This window comes from Orbicella faveolata, unplaced genomic scaffold (assembly GCF_042242905.1).
Source record: "Orbicella faveolata isolate gen_17 unplaced genomic scaffold, um_ofav_v1 contig_34, whole genome shotgun sequence".
NCBI lineage: Eukaryota > Metazoa > Cnidaria > Anthozoa > Scleractinia > Merulinidae > Orbicella > Orbicella faveolata.
In genome coordinates this window covers 33,039,219-33,059,817 of record NW_028301563.1, presented here as the reverse complement: position 1 = coordinate 33,059,817, position 20,599 = coordinate 33,039,219, and the positions used below count along the sequence as shown (strand labels likewise).

Below are 20,599 nucleotides of genomic sequence, written 5' to 3'. Positions count from 1 at the left end.
TTGTGGTAGTTGTTAACATCACTTTCATTTCTTAACGGCTTTAAATTTCTGACGCACGACGTCGAGAGCAAAACGAGTCAATTTGAAATCGTTGTTAAGTCGTAAGCAAGTTTTGATGCAAAATTTAAAATAAAAGAAAGTTTTAAACTTTTACTTGCTTTAAAAGTTAAGAACACTTGGTGATAAATTACATGGTCAACCGTCGCGCTACGATGGGTGAGATAGAATTGAGGTCTATCTCAGCGATTGTTGGCACAGTGATCACTCTTATCACCGTTTGAAGAGTGGTTTCCATATGTTGTACCGAAACAAGTTCAAGACTTCATTGCAAACTTTAAATACAACTACCATGATTTCCCTAAAGGCAGGTTTCACAGAGGCAATTAGACTTTGGCAATTCTCAAGAACAGTGATAAAAAAGATTTCTTTTCGCCTAGATAAGAACGAACACAAACACAAAACAACGCGTTATTTTCACCCTGCTCTATTTTATTGTTACAAGCTTTTATAACGGTGTGCCTGACACGTGTTTATTTTCTACGTTAACACTCTCAAAAGACAATTCATAATTACTACAAACAAAAAAAAACACAAAAAAAATCCTTACTCTATTATACTTTCTCAATATCCTTTTTCTAAATCCTTTACTTGAATAAAATAAGAAATCAAAACCAGCTGGAATCCTGTAACTTGCAACTTATCCTGGTATGATGTTCGTGGAATTCAATCAATTGAAACTCAGCATCAAGATTCTCCTTCTTAAGGGATAATTTCACGGTTCAGCGCGTGTACAAGTTGTAGCGTGACTATAAACTACTACCTTGTTCATTTTTTTTACTGAGCCACATGTAGTTCAGCAACTACAGACTATAATTTGTGAAACCAGAAAGACTGATGCCCAAATTTTATCAAGATGTCAGCGGATTTATCAAGCAAAACTTCGAATTCAGTTTAGTCAGTTAAACGTTAAATTTTTTCATTCGGCGGCTAAGGTCTTGCTCTGGACACACACACACGTTATCTACTTTTATTCGATTGGTGGATAAATAAAGGTATTAATTAAAACGTAGAGTAAGAAATTCTAATGAGAAACATTACTGCTATCACCGTGTTACTGTGACTGAGGGGAAAGTCTGAAAGGAAATTCAGTTCTCGCAGAAGTCAGTAGCTCGGCTACCGTTATAGCTTGTTATAACACGGAGCCATGAAACTATCCTTTAATGGCAATTACCAAACAAGTAAGCCGCTCAAAGTAAACTGTTTATCTTCGACTAAGGATACGTGACTACTCGATTTTGTACTAACCTATTGATTGACATATCATCGGCGATATTGAAATTTTCTGATTATATTGCGCTTCTATAATTTAGCAACAGTTTCTATATATACTTGAATAATTGCAAAGGTTTAGTTGCTCTGTACAGGGTGTGTGTAAAAAACTAAGACTGCAAGCTCCGCGATTTCTTCAGGTAGTTTCATAGAAGACTTCGACTTCGTCAGGTCGGAAATTGCCACTACCCGCCAGGAATGATTGAGCAAAGGAGGATCCATAGCTGTTGCCAGGTGGCGGGCTGTAGGTGTGTCCAAGGTTATAGGCGTATGAGTTGCTGTTTGATGCAGCGTTGTTGGCAATGTAAATATCGGATCCTCCTCCAAATGTTGGTCCATAGTAAGAGCAGCTGTAGATGGAATATGCTCTCCGATAACTATACTTTCCTGTTTGATCTAGCTTTAGTGGCTGCCAACCAGGCTTGTTAACCAATGACTTGTTTACCAATCTGGGGTAAGCAAGCCCGGTGCGAGACTGGAAACAGCTGCCCCAGTTTCAGACTGAACATGATCTCCACGCCCTGTTTTATAAATTTCATAAAATTAATATCGAGCTTTAAAGCTGTCAGTTAGCCAGGAACACCATGTCATATAAAAATGCAAGTGTTTCTATCGGCCTGTTTATCTCGATGAGTTATCCAGAAAATTCTTAATATCATTGACTTATTTGCCTTTCTTTGGTATAAACCTTTTTTGTTTCCTTGCTTAATGATTCGAAGCGGTTGTACCGCTTCCTATAAAGTTCTTCCATTCCGATATCTCTCTAAAACCGTCACGAATCAGAAAAGAGGCACGTAAACACAGCAAGTAATACACCATGGAAGTAAGATAAGGCATTTTGTTAATAATTTTCTCTAGCACTTAACTATCCCACATCATATTGTAAATATTTCTTTTTTTAATTCTTTTTAAAACTCGTTTCCCATATTTCTCCGTGATCGCTACTGCCAAATATGATCACGGCTGACTCACAGCTTGCGCTTGGGTTGTCTGTGATAAGATGAAATTGATCATGTCACTTACTCCATGAGACACTTGTGTATCCTCCAAAAATATATTTTCCAACACGGATGATTGTGACAGTTGGACCTTTGCCGTCACAGTTTGAATGGAAGGTATAGGAAGACCAGCCATTTACAGTTGCCTGGTAACAGCGATTCCAGTAAGAGGATTGGCGAGTCACAGGCTTCAACCATTTATCCAGCCATGTCAAAAACTTCTGGCTGTTTCCTACAACGCTGGAATATTTAAGACCCGCTGCAAAAATAACATAAGAACGTTCTTTGGATCCATTTTGTACCTAGCAGTTAGTTTGGTGGACTATTTTGAAAGTTGGTTTTGCTAAGAATAAATAACACCGTCATCTTCACCAGTTATAAGATGACCATCATTGCTTGCACCGTAAATGTGACGCTAACTAAACTGGATGTACTGTCTGTTCGGAAAGATATTTTATATGTGGTCGTTATATTCCACCGGCAACTTAAAATATTTTTTTTATCTGGAGTATCTCCTTCTAAATTTTGGGTCGCAGTGATCAATACTCCTAATAGATGATTTAAAATCCCGAACAGGAAAATATTCGGAGAGTATTTATCAGGAAAACGTTATATCATTACCAATGCTCAGCGCTGACGTTAGAGTTCTCAATAAAAAAACCAGCGGCAGATAATGTCACGAAATTTGACAGCTTTTTTAAATATTGAATTGAAAAAAGCTTCTAATAGTTAAAGTCCACGTAGGCGGTTTCAGCTTTACACCCCATTACTGTCCTTTCTAAGTGTGGTTAATGTTAATGTAAAAGCTTGTCTGTAGTAGCGAGAAGGTAGCAAACAACATTACTGAGTCGTGTTCTCTTTTAGTTGCAACAGTAACAGTCATCCAATATGGCAAACTGATCAAAATTGTAAAGGAGAATTCTGATTGGTTCCTTGAGTGGTTCGAATTTGCAACATCGGCGGCTGAGATGCATCATTCATGAGTTAGTTTTGGAGAATTGGTTTTGTTTAAACCATCCCAAAAAGAAAGCAATGACCAAGAAATCTCAGTTTTTGTTTGTTTTGTTGACATCATATTTGGTGGACAAGTTGAACTTAATTCTAAACCACTGCTACCTGAATTGAAGCACAATTAACGTGAAACACTTACCTGCCGCGGTGTACCTGCAGGTTTTTCCGTCTCCTGATAAAGGATGGTTACACGTACATGTGTAGGATCCTACAGTGTTTGTACATGAAGCTGAACGGTGGCAGTCGTGTACACCGCTGACGCACTCATCGATATCTGTGGGTAATAATGAACAGGGAAGAAGAAAGAAAACAAACATAAATTATTTTGTACTTTGTCGCAAAAAGTGTTTTATGTTCTGAAGTAAGGAGTTTTCGTTGGTAGTACTTTAGTAGTACTTAATCGTAAATTTGATAACACGTGTCGTGATCAGAGGTTTACCATGTTTATCAATAAAACCTCTCAAGGGAAATAACCCTTGTTGTAGAGCGTTGTCACGATAGCCATACTGCTGTGCCCGGTCAATAGAACATGTTTGCATATCAAAAGAACACGTTGTCCAAAGAAAGTATGAGAAATGTCATTATTGGGATTTCTGGTTTATACCCTTGAGGTTTTTTTTTTCTGTGAATAGAACGAAAATAAATATACACTCTTTTCTGTTACATCCAAAACGAGACTGAGCTCACTCAAAATCATAAATATATTTTACATACTAGAAATTGGTTACGTGTGGCGAGACATTTTTGCGGGAGTTTAATTTTTTAGATGGGCGATATTTTTTGTTTTTTGCGGGAACTAATTTTGGGATTGTGAAAGACTGGTTCTTCGTGCTGGGTATCAAATTTTGGTATTTTCAGAAAGTGGCATTTGCTGCGTTTTTTGTTGCACTTTACGGTAAGCTGTAAGGCGCGGTAAGGCGCGGTAGACTCATGCATGGTCAATGCACTCGTCTCAGGATCGAGCGGCCCGGATTTGACATCTGGCCGGAGACACCGCGTTTTGTTCTTGGGCGAGACACTTAACTCGCTCCACCAAGGTGTTTAAATGGGTACCGGCGAACTGAATGTTGGGGTTAACCCTGCGATGGACTAGCGTCCCATTGAGGGGGGAATAGAAATATCCGTAATCGCTTCTCGCTACGCAGAAACCAGGATAAGCTCTGGCCTGGTGCCATGACCCACTTGGCTCGTATACAGACTTTACCTTCACGGTAATCAAGTAACCAGTCACTGTGGAACAATTACGCCCTGCCCAACTTTGGCTGGTCGTGCCTTCAGATGATCCTTTTCTGTCAAGTTTTAGCAGCTACACCTGCCTTGTACCATGAGCAATTTCATCGTTTTATCGAAAGAGACGTTTTAAATAAATGGCATGAACAAGTTTCTGTATGTGAGGCATGTTTGTATAATTTCGACAATGGAGAAAGTCGGGGAAAAAAATGCAACTTGAAAATCGCAAAAATTAGCTAGGAGCAGAAGAAAACTCATCCCACACTGTAGACGTATAGCTTTATTTTCATGTGGCGTCATTTCATTTCGCAATATTTTTTTTAGTTCTTGTTAAGCAGATATAACTTACCAGTGCAATTTTTGCCATCTCCTGAGTATCCAGGTTTGCACGCGCAAGTGTAAGATCCACGAGTATTGTTACAAACACCATTCACATTACAGCTATGAGAGTTTGAAGAGCACTCGTCTATGTCTGAAACAAGGTGAAAAGGAGTAGATATGGATAAACGTTGAGTTATCGTTAGTCTGACCATTTCACCGAAACTGAAAAAGAAACATACAGCTTGAGAACAATCCGTCGAAAATTTACGGTAAGCACAGAATATTTTAATGAAAAAAAAAAAACGATTAATTTTACTTTCCACTCGTTTTGACTCATTCTTTGCTTTTGGATGATTTACATTACCGTTGTTATAAACCACTGGCGCAGTCTTCGAAACTGTTAAAAAATAAAGTTATTACAGGGTTGAACCTTTTTTTCTATCAGCTTTCTTATTGCACAAGTGCGGTTGGTTACAGTTTTTTCTAAGCCTATCAATGCAAGAGAAATTTCATAGTTGTTGAAAATAAAGTGAGATTGTTATTAAATTCAGTATCAACATTAATATGTTGTTTGTTTGATGGTTGGTTGGTAGATTTCTTACCATTGCAAGTTTGTCCGTCTCCGGTATATCCAGCTCTACACTTACAGGAATATGAGCCCACGGTATTCACACAATCTGCATTCACGTCACAGTTATGAGTGTTGGTGGAGCATTCCTCCAGATCTGCAAAAATTAAATTAGGAAAAAAAAAAATGAAATAGTCATCAAATACATGAATAGTGTTTACAGTACTGGTTTATAATAAATTATTTTGAAAATGAACCATGGAACCTTTTTGAGCGCGAAAGATTATCCTGACTAAATTATGGGAAGTTTACCATTTTTTATTAGTAGTTTACAATGTATTTTAACCGCACTGAGCAAGAGATTTATCACCTGTAAAGCAAGTAAAGTTGAAGCAGTTATCACATGGCACGTCATTCCAAGTATATCCGTGCCTCACGCCAAGAGTGTGCACACAGTCTTCGTTGTTCCAGTTGTTTGGTTGCTTTGGAGCCCAGAACCTAAAACTGCTAATTTCTTTGTTTGTCCACACAAAAGAGCCTTCAACACTGCGGTCATTCAGCCCTATCCATGATCTATCGCCAGCATGACGGTGTTGAATAAATACGTTTTCCTCCTGGTTGTGCACTGTAACCAGATCAGAGTTCATCTCAGAACAGTTTGACTCAGCAGTCAACCATGTGGCGCATGCGGGGCTTGAAAAGTAGCAATGACCACCAAAGTAAGTCCATCCTGGCAGGCAAATGTCTGTAGATATAAACAACAATAAATCCATAAAAAGTAAGAGAAATCATTAAGAATGTCTTGAGTGTTTTTAAAGGAAATCGTTGCTTGTCATGTTTCTGAGAAACCTCCACATGTTTTGGCACTTTACTCCTGACTGAAACATTGGACTTCGTTTGTTATGAAATCAACTTCTGACCATCAAACTAGAAAAAAATTAGGCTGATACGATCTTATTTTTAAAGGGCCACAGTCACAGTATCTTGAGTTATTTTTGGCCACGTAAAAAATTACCATTAAATTGAAAGAGACCTGAAAATCGTCGTATACTAAGATACAGGCTTCAAAGAGGTAATAATAAACAATCAAGGAACTAGGATGGCCAGAATGGAGGTTAACACGGATTACAAACGACGGATTTGAAATATTTAACCTAAACTTTTCAACATGGGCAAACTGTGACGTAGCTCCTTTAAAAAGCGTAGGAGATAGAAGTTAATAAAATATGAATATCAAAAAAGCTAAACTACCGATCTAGAGAATAATAAAATTAAAAATGAACTATTTTGTCCGTACCTGACAGGACAGTGTATGAGATAGACAGTGGATCATACTTTGTGTCATACAACTCTTTTAAACAACCTCGCACACCGGTTGTATTGATGTACTGCAAAAAAAGAACAAATATAATCAGTGGTCTTCTAAACTTTTAGTCCAAAAGATAATTTTCACTTCGCTTCCGGTAATATTCTGAATATTATTTAATCATCGGGAGAAAAAGCAAACTCATACCTGCCTTGGGTTTTTGTTCTGGTAAGACATATCAATATCATATTATTTGCCTGTAGCAGATATTCCTCAACTTTCTGTACAACATGAAATTAATGTTTTGTCGATTATGACTTCAGCCGTCTTGGAGACGCCATCTTGGATTTTACGATTTTCCCGGCATTCAATTTGATGGAAAATAATGGCTGTAAAAAGGTACGATACTAATTCTGTATCGACGTTTAAGAAAACTCAAAGAAACCAAGAACTCTGTCAAATAGATGAGATTTGGTTCGACTGGCTTGTCAAAAATGCAGTTTCTATGGAAATGCCTAAAGAAGTAAAGAAACAGATTACCTCCACCCAAGCAGTTATTCCATTGTGTACTGGTTGTCGATTTCCACCGCTAGATGAATGGTTCGCCGAAACAAACACATTCGGGGTGCTGTTGTACTTTTCAGTGAAGCGGATATCCTAAAGAAAAACTCTCATTAAGTAAGCGGAGTGTAATCCAACTTTGACCACTAGCTTTAACCACCACCAAACCGGAATTTTGTAATAACCAACTGAGTCAGTTTTGTTTAAATTGACGTTGTTTTGTAGGATCTGTACACTAACTCTTGAAATTTTTAAAAAAGTATACGTAATTCTGGGCAAACTCTTTAGTAAAAAAAAAAAGATACCAACCTTACAATAGGCATTGTTGTAATCTGCACGTGGATGTTGGGCGTTAGCAAAATAGACTGAACTGTGTTCTGTAAAAAGAGGCTTGTGGAGAGAAGAAAACGCCAACCATTTCTAAAAGAGAAAAATAAATAAATGTTAACAAGACAATTAACCATAAGAAAAGGTCTAAGTCAAGATTATATTTTTTCTTGATGTATGATATGCCGATGTTAAAGTATGCTAGGGAATTAGCTGCCAATGCTAAAGACCAGTGTTAAGAGGCTAAAGTAAGTGATAAGGATCTATTAGTTTCTCATGGTTGGTACGTAAAACAGGTGTAGACACTTACAGTATAAACATCGTCGTGAGATCCTGCGTAGTTCTGAAGCTCTCTCAAACAAACTTTAAACGAGGATTGCGTGACGTCTTCAATCCACACACAGGCAGCGTCACGCTTGAGTCCTAAACGATAGTGCGCAGCAGTAACAAACACTGAAGGTATCACTGAAAACCTTCCCTGCATAGAAAAAAACACACAAGCTGTTACTGTTGATGTTACTCGTGCTACTACTGTTGTTATTGTTACCATACTGCTGTTTAACATTAGCGAAGATTTGGAAATCTAGGGATGGCTAATGCTTTCATGGTTGAGTGATACGTGACATTTTAGCTCCATTGATCCAAAGGAAATCATATTATATTGAGCTAACTCCGATGACTGTAAGCTATTCGAATTTATTCTTCGTGAACTTGAGTTGTAAAATGAAACGAAAAAGTACCTACCGATGGAAAATTGACAGATTTACAAGTCGTTCCAGTCCACCATTGTGATATCCGTTCTTCCCCGGCAACACCACCCACTGGAGCCCCTTGGTACGCCATCCAATCAACTGTCACGTTAGCTTTTGATTTCCGCTCATTGTAACCTGCCGCCATCACACATGCAGTGAATCGATCATAACTGACATTTTCGACCCACGACACAGCGGCATCATGTACATATGACTTGTCACTGGTGTCAATATGATTGACAGTGATCTGAACTTCAAGTGGTTTGTCAGGATAAAACATATAAGGCTTGAGGCGAATTACTTCACAGTGAGAATATCCCAGTGAAGGAATGTGTGGCATGTGACGGCGACCTCGCTGGAAAGGAAATCCTTCAAGAAAATAACAGCACAAAACACAAATCAGTACAAAAAAAAATTTGATTAACTTCCCAGGTTTTTTCATCGTAATCATCATCATCTTCTTCGACATCGTCAGAAATTTCAGAGTAAAACAATTTCTAACCTTCACAACTACCAGGGTGTTGCACAGAGAAATTCAGTCGCTGAATGCACATTTCCTGTCGAAACAAGCACTCATTGTCGTATGTTGTGCCATTGGATGAGCAGACTGGTTCTTGGTAGGATGGACAACTGTCAACAGCAACGCAGCGAGCATCATTTGGTCCAAACGCTTTACACAGGCAGTGATAATGACATGTCACGTCGATGCAAGGATCCAAGTCTGGCAAGACATAAACAATTGTCACGAAACGATCTGATGTTATTTTAGTACACACTTGCTTGATAGTTATACACACTTCTGCCCTCCCAGTGTGGGTTTGCAAGCTTTTACAAAGATAACTCCAATGAGCAACATTGAAGAGGGGGAAAATGCATACAGGAAAGAGAATGCTAAATATACCAAGTGTTTTTTCTATCTCCAGATGGAATCTTTTTGCCTACCTCCAGTGACCATGTAGTCGACAGTGATAACATCTTTATTGTTGGAGTCGCTGTTGTAATTCTTCACACGCACTTGTGCATCAGTTGTAGATGTATACTGAATAAAATCAAAGATGAATTAAACCCGGCCTGGTTCAAGTTGCTATACCGCCCGATTAGTTTTAAAGAACTCATATAAACGAAAGTTACAGTGAAACTAAAAGTTACTGAAATCGCTTTGAAACGGCCCCAAAGCAGCATAGAAACACAAGTAACAAACAGAAGAGTTAAACTAATTGTTTTTATTGTTTCTATATCTCGAGCTGTTATATGTATATGTTCCCATACAAACTGTTATATTTACGTTGTTACGCAATGTCATATAAAGTTCATGGGTCCCAGGGAACTTGGGATATTTGTGCCATTACCTGAGTGTTTGCGGAAATCACACAAAGATCACAACAGGTATTCCTTACCTCAACCCAAGTGGTGACAGCCTTACAACGTGACCCAGATAGGTTCGCATTGTTGTTGTTGTCAGTGCGTTTTGGCGTCACTAACACAACAGGACGAGCATAAAATGGTTTTGTGAAGTTCACTGTCTACAATGTAAAAGAAAAAAATAATTTAATATCGACTGTATTTCCGCGAGTCTCTTTTAGAGGTAAGGTTGATAAATAATTCGTATTGGTATTTATAATGCGCTGATTCTAATGTTTAGATTTGAAATCAAAGCGGGTTTGATTTGAACAGGGTCGACCTGCACCATTTACAACGGTCTTCATGATTGGCCAAACGAAACAATAGTTATACAACACAAACAATGCCCCTAGCCCTAGAAACAAAGAGGTGCAGATTAACAAGAACGAGTCAAAATAGAAGTTTTAATGAGGTACAGGTCATCTGTTTGAACAAGAGGAAAAGTATGTTTGATCAATTGATCACCGAAAATGAAATTGGGTCTCAGAAACTATTTATGACAGATTTTGTGGGCCCACAGTTCAAATAGGTCCATGTTAACAGTCAATTTTAACTTCCTCCATTGTTATGATAGCATTGCTGTTGTTGCCCTTTTGATGCCCTATTATAAAGAGGATTTAGATAAGAAACAATAATGCTGCGGGCTGGCAATAATTATTCTTACTTGACAGAAAGCGTAGTTATCCTGATCAGATGGTGAGTTTGTATTGGTAAACACGAGACTGTCGGTTATGGTAAAATTGTCAACACTCAGATTTGTAAACGCCATCCAATTCTGCAGAAAAAAAAGAAAGAAATTGTAGATAAAACCTGGCAATTATGAAAGAGATAAAAACATGCACAATTAAGGACTGTTTTAACCAACGTAAAAGAGTACATGAAATTATCGGCAAGATACGCAAACCCAGTAAGATGTTGATAATTAGCCTTTTTTCAGGAAAAAATCGATAAAAGAAACAACTCTCCTTGTGTTTGCATTCAACTGCTTCCAGTCAACGCTTTCTACCACATGGTTTCTACAAGTAGCTTGAGGTTTATTAAAGAGCTAACAAACACATATTTTCTTTGTATTGTTTTCTTTTGAAAGCCAACGATTGATGTTTCATACTGGTACAAAAAAGACTCATCTGGAACAGCTTGAAAATGGAAGATGATCAGGCACGTCACAGGGGAAGTTGACCTCTGATATATTTTGTAACATCATAACGCATGTAAAAATTTTAGAATGCTGCTCTTTAGTCAGGGGTCATCATGATTTTCATTCAACTTTGATGAAGTGTATATCTTTGGCAGAGCATGGTTCATTAGACTGACGACTGACAGAAAACGAAATTTAAATTTACTCACTATCTTTATGCCTTTATGGGGTCCATCGAAAATCTTTGCTTCTCTGAGACAAATTTTGAAATTGTCCACGCGCAACTCCTCCACCCACACGGCCATGGCATCCTGAGGTCTCTTGGGAACTTGGTGGCTAGCAGTTACAAATATGGTTGGAGGGGTAGAAAACCGCTGAAATGAAATAACGAGAGAAGTTAGATTAGTAAATTAATCGAGTGCATGCCTGGGTGAATGACCGCATGAACAGATCAGCGAATATGTAAATGACCAATAATGAGAGAATGCGTGAATGCTTGTTTGAGCCATCAAATGTCCTGGCATTTTAAAAATACAAAATGCCTCAAATAACAAATTAATATTTAACAGTGAGTCACGCAACACGTTACACGCCGCAGAAAGTGTAAATATTTTCACAATCAGAGTCCGCCGAGGATATTTTATTTAAAAGGGAACAATACGCTTAAATCCGAAAACTACTAATCAGCTTATTGTTAATCGGTTTTGATCTTTTGCATTAGGAATATTTGCGTTTGATGAGGAAAAATAATATTTTTAGTTAGTCTCAATTGATAAATTAAAAACGCTGTTTAATTTCAACAATTTTCAACATAGTGACATTTTACTCATGTTTTTCGATTGCATTGACATGAAAGGTTTTCTGTTTAGGCTTAGTCTTATGTTTTTCGGACTCTTTATTTGAATTACAAGGCAATTGTTCTACTTAAGGCAACTTCTTTTCAAGGGAGGTGGCTTTTTAGTGTTCTTCTTCAGTTATTGAGAAATATTCCGTATTCAGATATTTATCCCCTAAAAAATATTTGTTTCGAAGACTTTCTGCTGTATTTTTACGCTATATTTTGATGGTTAGCATTTGCACAAGTCATGTTTTAAATTGACAGATGATTGACAATTTGCAGTAAGGAAGATTGATTGCCCGACTCGTGATTTCCATGTTAAATTTCACGCGAGAAACCGATGTCGCACAAATCGCGAAGTGAAGCGAGCTCGAGAAAGCGTAGCGAGAAAGCACTGGCTGATATTTAACAACGTCGAGCAAAGAGTTTTAAGTAAGAAATATTTTTACACTCAAATTAAAATTTCAATACCAGCTAAATTTTCAGTGCTCAAGTTCTTCGAAAGAATAATGAGTACTAGCCAAGATGTATTTCTCGCAGCAGAAAAGCCCACCGTTGTGCCATATTGCAAATTGATAGATATATTTACTTGGGAGTTGTTAAACGATGCCCCACGGTAAACAGTCAACCGAGAGCTCTCGCTGTAAATCACAAATGATTGTTGCGTTGACTGCTGATGGCGAAGCAGGCCCGCTGTTGACATCGCAATTTCTCGTAAACCTTGCGTGGAGCCGGAGCCGCTTCAAATGTACGCAGTAGCACTAAATGCAAACCCAGCCTGCTTGTTTGACATCCTTCGTCGTTTTTTAAGCGGCTGTAACGTAAAATTGAATCTGTGTTAGCTTGACCAGTCAGCTCCGAGATTTTAAGCGGATGAAAGCCGTCGCGTAAGCTTTAAATATGACTCACTGCAGTTTTACGGTCGCTAGAGTTTGTGAATTTGCCATCCAACGACGCGGTTGAGGCGATGCCCTTTGTCTGCTTTGCAAGTTTATAACAGCTGAGAGGAACCATCTTATGCAAGATATTTGATGATGGTTTCTTAACTAGAACATTGTGACCCTTATGAAATAGCCTACATACTCAAAATGAATGATGTACTGTAGCTCTGCTTTTCTTTGTAGTTGGTGAGGTAATGTTCGCCTTGCAAGCTGCCATTTCGTCTTCTATATACGTCGCAATTGGCACTGGAGCTTCTTCGGCCGCTGAACTTTGCCTTGCGGCTTTCCTTTATTTGTTTCTGCCATTTTCTTGTCCAAGTCGTTATGATTTTGTCATTTTCTGGTACTCGGAATCGTAAGCGGCTTCTTATTTGAAAAAGACTTTTGCTCTTTTTTTCGCTCCGTAGATTGCAGCAATGATTTTGCAACATGATTAAAAGGTCGCTGAGAGTGTTTTCAGAGAGTTCCGTCTTTTGCACTGTGAAGCCGTCACCTGAGTTTGGAGGTTAAGGTGGCTTGAAGGGAATTCTTGGGGAGTGAAGATTTTTCTTATCAGGGTTCTCTATTGCCAAGTAACGGTCGTTTCGTTTGCTTGATATCTCTTGGATGAACTTAGCGAATTGACTTAATGAAGGATAGTCTGCGGCTTTCTTAACTTTATATCGGTAAGCGTGACGTTGTCATCTTCCAGGAAGGTCATCAGGAAGTTTAACAAGTAAAGGTTTTAGGAAAGCCGCTTCGTCAAGTACTATTAGACCACTGAGTCCTCCATCATTCTTTGCACAATCCAGTTCGAACAGCAAATTTCCTAGTTCCTGTGGGCCTTTATTATCCTTGGGTTCGATCTTGGGGAACATTGTCAGTTTCTTAAGGTGCATTTGAGCTACGACTGCATTCGAACCGAAGCGCTCACTTAATTTCTTCCAAGCCTCTTTTAAACCCTCGTCAGGATTCTCTACATAGACATTGCGCAGGGGTTGAACAAATCTCCTTGACTCTCTGGCCGGTGGTATTCTCGGTTAACAGGGTTAACGTTTCACTTGCAGTGATGTTCACATCGATCACCGTGTTTTCAAATCACGCTTTCCAAGCGCGGTAGTTTTCTGGCCGGTTGTCTCGTCTAGCCATAAACTGAATAAAAGATTCCAGGTGTTTGAGAGGCATAGGTGAGACAGTGCTTTCAATTTGCAATGGAGTAAACTCTGTAGCTTTAGGATCTAACTTCTTGGGGGTGGGGAGTTCCTATTTGAAAGCTGAATTAATATGCTGTGCTGCTCAAGGATTTAACTTCTCAGCAGTGGTTTGCTCCTCCTTGAAATTTATGTTGGGATGTGTCCCTCGAGTGCTTTCTTCATCTATATGTGCCTCGATGAAATCTCGCACACGCTGGGATGGATCCATGAGTGGCAAATCTGGTTTCTGGAATTCGTTGGCAAAAGTGGGAGCGAGTTCCTCATCCATCGCGTTCGCTTTGGCCAGTGCCACGGCTGCCTTTCGCTCCAAGCGTAAACACGCGATCCGCGCCTCTTCCTCAGGTTTCTGTCGGGCGAAGGCCATTTCTTCCTCTCTCTTGTTTTCCTCTTCTCGCTCTAACAGGAGGGCCGACTGGGCCTCGATTTCGGCCATTTTCCTTTCTCTTTCTGCCTTCTTTACGGCTGCCAGGCAACTCGCTTATCGCTGAGCGAATCTTGTCCACCGAATCCAGTGTAACCGATAAATTTAGATTCATTTTTTGGTGAAAAAAAAAGCTCTTACTACCCTAGCGATTGAAAATTCCAACTACCCCGTGACGCTAATACAGACCAGAATGTAAGCTGAGTGCGCTGCCCAATAAAAACGCGAGGAAAGATCACGTGGATAAACAAGGCAAAAAAAGTAACGCAATAGGTAACGTGATGCTGTAAGTATGTGACACCACAGAATATGCAAATGACGTAAATGCTTGCTTGAGCCTTCAAATGTTCTTCAACTTACAGACATTTTGAGATTGCAACAGCTCTTTTCAAAAACTGACGGAACGTTTGGGATGGTAAAAATTCAAAATGCCTCAAATAAAAAATTAATATATAAAAGTGAGTCACGCAACCCGTTACACGGCGCAGAAAGTGTAAATGTTTTCACAATGAGAGCCAGCCGAGGATATTTTAATTATTCAAAAGGAGAAAAATACGCTTAAGTCCAAAAACCACTAATCAGCTTTTTGTTAATCGGTTTTGATCTTTCGCATTAGGATCATTTGTGTTTGATAAGGAAAAATAACCTTTGTAGTTAGTCTCAATTGATAAGCGCTTCTTAATTTCAACAAACTTCAACATAGTAACAGCATATTCTTCGATCATTGAAACAGTTTTCTGTTTACGCTTAGCCTTGCTTGGCAACTTTTGAATTACAACTGTTTTACTTGAGGCAACCTCTCATCAAGAGAGGCGGCTGTTTAGTGTGCTCCTTCAGTTATTGAGAAATATTCCGAATTAAGATATTTATCCCCTGACGCTATTTGCTTCCAATACTTTCTGCTGAGCTCTCACGCTATATTTTAATGGTCAGCGTTTGCACAAATCACGTTTGAAAAGGGCAGATGATTGACAATTTTCAGTAAAGAAGATTGATTACCTGACTCGTGATTTCCACGTTAAATTTCTCGCGAGGAACCGATATCGCACAAATCCCGAGGTGAAACCAGAAAGCACTGACTGGTATTCAACAACGTTGAGCAAACGGGCAGTTTTAAGTAAGAACTATTTTTACACTCAAATTAAATTTTCAATACCAGCCAAATTTTCAATTTTCAAATTCTTCGAAAGAACATCGAGTCAAGAATAAAAAGTCGAAATGTATTTGTCGTAGCAGAAAAGCTTACCGATCGAGAACTGCCGTTGTACCAGATTGGAAGTTGATAGAAATATTAACTGGGGAGTTGTTAAACGATGCCCCAGTTAAGCCGGAAGTAGCACTAAATGCAAACCCAGCCAGCTTCTTTGACATCCTTCGTCGTTTTTCCAGAGGCTGTAACTTGCAGTTAATTCTGAGTTAGCGTGACCTTTCAGCTCGGAGATTTTAAGCGGATGAAAGTCGTCGTGTAGGCTTTGAGTACGACTGTTTTACGGCCGTTTAAGTTTTGCAAGTGTATTTCGCCCGAGTGGAACCATCTTATACAAAATATTTTTATGTTAGTTTCTTAACTGGAGGGAGGATAACATGATACCAGAAACATTAATTGTGACCATTATGGCATGGCCTACATACTCAAAATGAATGCTGTACTGTAGCTGTGCTTTTCTTTGTAGTTGGGAGGTAATGTTCTCCTTGAAAGCTGCCATTTCGTCTTCTACATATGTCACAATTGGCACTGGAGCTTCTTCGGCTGCTGAACTTTGCCTCGCGGATTTCCTTCGTTTGCTTCGGCCATTTTCTTGTCCAAGCCGTTATGATTTTGTCGTTTTCTGGTACTCGGAATCGTAAGCGGCTTCTTCAGTATTTCTCTCTAAAAAGTTGTACTTCAGTTCAAAGCAGGGAGAAACTTCACTTTGACTTTGAAAAAGACCTGTGCTTCTTTTTAGCTCCGTAGATTGCGGTAATGATTTTGCAACATGATTAAAAGGTCACTTTGGTTTTTTTTTTTTTTCACACCGGTGAACGATCACGCAAACTCTCGTTTTTGGAGTCGTAATTTTTCGCTAAATACCTCGCCTTGGTAACCAAGACCGGCGCTTTTGATGCTGTAACTAACCTCGTTACATAAAGTAAAGCTCTTTTCCACAACTAATTCCTTTGAAAAATATTAGCAACTTGTTGACAAATTCTGCTCACAAAAAAGACTGGCAAACCGTTTTAGGCAGTTTCCGCCAATATTTGGCAACTTTTGGGCATTTCCTTGTTTGTCCTTTTTGCATTTTTGAGGAATTTCTGAGTGTATGGCCAGGTTTAATTCTTTGATCTACAATTGCTACATACTATTTCGTCATCTTTTGTCATACTGATGAGATTAACTCGTATACTGTAATCATCATTTTTTAGGGTTAACTGACGATGTTAATATTTTGTATTTTGTATTTTTTCTTTCTTACATCCACATCCACAATCGAGGCTCCCTTTTTCATGAACTTTTTATATATCTTTTTTACTTTCTAAACCACTTAACAAAACAAATTCTAACCTGCTGGAAATCGATCCTCTTGCATTCGGTTCCGGTTCTCCAAGAGTTTAAGGATGTGGTGCCAGTTTGAGATCCATGGGGTTTCGTTTCAAACGCGAGATAGTTTACCTCAATAAACTTATTTGAACCGTTAGCAAATTCTAAAACACAGATTGTAAATTCACTCGCTTTGACATCTTCTACCCAGACTGCAGCGCCGTTCCGAGGGGTTTGGCTCTTCACGGTATGGCCAACTGAGACGAGAACCGTTACTTGCTGTCCGCCGTAAAATGGCGTTTGAAAGTAAATCTTCTTACAACCGAACAACCCTGGTGAGCTTGTTGTGACGTTTTCTTTTCCGGCCTTGAATCCGAGTGCTGTAAAGGAATAAAAAAACTTTTTGCTTCAAAATGATCGCACCTACAAAGTTTTAACTGAATGCACAGCCGATTTCCCAGCAATGGACATGTTGATTGCTTTGGGAAGAGATTTAATTCTCAATTTCCTTAATCTGTGCGTCCCTCCCCCCATCTTTCAGCTCGCTTCTTCTCTGATCAACAAGACAAAAACGCTTGAGCTTGCCGTGAGAAGTTGAATTAAGGTTTATATTCAGAGAATGCAATTGAGAGTAGATACCATACCTTCAGTGGCTGGAGCGCCCAGGCAAACCAACAAAAAAATGAGAAAGAAGTGCATCGCGTATTGGTGCTCAGACGACATCTTGCTCCGACTGAAAGGGAACTTCACTCTCATGCTCATTATAATCATCACAAGGGCAATGCGTGACTGGAATGTACCTGTTAAGACATGTCGAATTATAGGATATTAACAAATTTTAAACAGCACGTTCACAAAAATGAGTTATCTTGGGGGTGACGCATATAAGTGACGAGGTTGAGGATGACAGGCAGAAGGAAAATGACCAGTGTAAAAAAATATGACGGATTCCTTAGAAATTGACGATACTTCTCCTATCCGAGGAGCGTATTTTATTTTCATCAATTTACAATACAAGAATTGTTTTAAATAACACTAAATTGATCATTATCGCTGTTGCTTTGTGAATGAAAACTACCGACCCCACCCCATGTCCCCTCTCCCCAGTCCCCCGCAGTGCCCCCGTATCCTCCACAACAAACCAAACTTGTTAAGTTAACTAAATTTTCCAGTTTGAACTTTACACATTTCAATTTTGATCAATAATGTTCGGTTTTCGCTTTTCTAATTTATGCCTTGTAGCGAATTTTCAGTTCATTTCAATTTTGAATTTTTTCATGCCAATTGAATTTCAACCCAGTTACAGAGGAGATTATGTCTGATTTTTTTATTTATACGGTTATCAGTTTCAAAGAGGAAAACTCATAAAGTAACTAGGGATTTGAAAGTTTCGAAGGCGTTCTCTTCCATCATATTCTTGTATAGATGATAATATCATTTAAAAGGGTCGTAAGTTATTTTCGTCAGAGCCGTCATTTATTTTGCAGTGTTAAGACTCGCTTGTTGTTCTTCCTGTTGTTAGACCTTCTTAAGTTCTTCGGTTATTCTTACTTATTGTTTGAAGACACGCCAGGTCACTACATTAGGAGATAGGCCTCAATTGGTTGACGTATTGTTTTGGTTAATTTGATCATTTGCCAGTTTGTTCATTTTATGTTTTTTTTCTTTTTCATTTTGACGGAATCTCGTTTTTTTTAGATCGAAGCTAATGGCGGAATTTGCCATTACCTGCCTCTGACGCATTTTGTATTTTTTATTTATTGAAAGCCTCTTGTGTAAAATGTAGTTTCAACTCTTCTAGAAATATGGACTTCACTTAAAATATATGCAATCGAACTTTCCGTAAGTGGTGACCTTCAGTCGAGCCACTAAACAATTGAGCTGTAACGAGAGCTGTCAGCTCACACAAGGTTAAAGATTCAGTGTTTGTACATATCTGAGAAAATCACGATGCGTCTACTTACGGGTTATGGTATGCAATGAGATTCGACTGTGTTGAGTTGTTGTTATCTTAGCTTATTGTACTTTGGTGATGCACTATGTACTCGCGTGCACTACTAAACATAATCAGGTGTCTTTTTGAGACTGGAGAGGCTTTGCGGAAGTGTTCGAGGGGAGTTTAACAGAGCGGTTTTCTATTTCCTTGTTTCTCGGCTGTTGTATAGTTATTCAGTTCAAGAATACTTAAATTCATTCTGTAAGTGTCGCGTGGTTTTTGTTTCTTTGTGCACGTGGAAGTTCTTTAAATTTTGTAACAGTAAGGAAGCGTGCCATGAGCGCTCGCCTCTTTAATCTGCTTTTTTCCCTTTTGTTTTTATGGTAACGCATTTTAATCATTCTGTAAAATTTTTCCTCAGCAGGGTGATTTTATTTAACCCATGAAACAACATCTCCTGTAGCAGTAAGTCAAAAAAGTCATAACTAATAAAAGAAAACCATGAAATTGGTATTCAATAGCATCTAATTGTGCAGCAACTATTTCACGGGTTAGGTAAAATCACTCTGAGATTGACACCTTCTTGATCCTGAATCCACTTAGTATTATTACGGCCGAGAGAATAACAGACACGTTGTAACAGAACAGTCTTTGAACTAAGAATGCCCATTTAATTAAGGACAGTTTTCTGGGAAAATATAAAATAGCAGTCGCAGTTGCATACAGCAGTCTCCTGTGAAGTGGTAGAGATACATTTTTTTCTACCCCATGTCCCCTCTGCCCAGTCATCCACGGTGCCCACGTATACTTCACAAGAAACCAAAATTTATGTTTATCAAATTTTTCGGTTTAAACTTTACGCATTTCAATTCTGATCGATTAACGTTTTTATTTTCGCTTTTCGAATTTACGCTTTGCAGCAAATTTTCAGTTCATTTCTATTTTGAATTGTTTTCATGCCAATCTAATTTTAACCCAGTTATAGAGGAAATTATGTCGAATTCTAGCTAATCTCTTTAAAGAGGAAAACTCGTAAAGTGACTAGAGATTTGAAAGTTACGAAGGCGTTCTCTTCGATCATTTTCTTCCATAGATGATAAAATCATCTGAAAAGGGTTATTTTCGTCAGAGTCGTCATTTATTTTGCTGTCATCAGACTCGCCTGTTGTTCTTCCTGTTCTTAGACCTTCTTAAGTTCTTCGGTTATTCTTAATTATTGTTTCAAGACACCAATTCATCACATTAGGAGATGGATTTCAATTGATTGATGTATTTCTTGGCTAATTTGATCATTTGTGAGTTTGTTTATTCATTTGATGTGTGTTCTATTTCATTTTGACTGTAGTTTGCGTGGATTTAACTAAATATATAAGCGAGCGAGCTTTCTGTAAGCGGTGACCTTCAGTGGGGCCATTAAATAATTGAGCTGTGGCAAGAGAACTTATGCAAGGTTAAAGATTGAGTGTTTGTATGGATCTGAGACAATTAGGAAGCCTCTACTTTGGGGCTGGTGTCCGATGAAATTCCACCGTGTTTAATTGTGGTTATCTTAGCTTGTTGCATTTTGATGATGCACTAGGTACTGACGTGGACTACTTAACATAGTATTAGGGAAGTGTCTAAGGGGGTTAGAAAAGAACGGTTTTCTATTTTCTTATTTCTCGCAGTTTTATAGTTTGTCAGTTCGTGAATGATTAAAATCATGCTCTAGGTTAGGCCGTATTTTTTTCTTTGTAGAAGCTCTTTAAATTTTGTACCCGTGCCATGAGCGCTCGCCTCTTTAATCAGCTTGCATTGCTGCATTTTTTAT

General features: G+C 38.6%; 1 pseudogene across 1 annotated transcript; it reads right to left on the bottom strand.

Annotated features, from left to right (window-relative positions):
* Window positions 1-468: 468 nt before the first annotated feature.
* LOC149105847 (uncharacterized) lies at window positions 469-17,624 on the bottom strand (annotated as a pseudogene). The gene is made up of 18 exons (XR_016201486.1): window positions 17,498-17,624; window positions 16,878-17,233; window positions 11,152-11,316; window positions 10,469-10,579; window positions 9,801-9,926; window positions 9,346-9,442; window positions 8,906-9,124; window positions 8,396-8,772; window positions 7,962-8,129; window positions 7,634-7,744; window positions 7,304-7,420; window positions 6,755-6,845; window positions 5,828-6,202; window positions 5,492-5,614; window positions 4,918-5,040; window positions 3,478-3,612; window positions 2,349-2,586; window positions 469-1,841 (listed from the first exon to the last, which is right to left on the bottom strand). The product of XR_016201486.1 is annotated as an uncharacterized LOC149105847 (transcript).
* Between the last annotated feature and the right edge of the window lie 2,975 nt (window positions 17,625-20,599).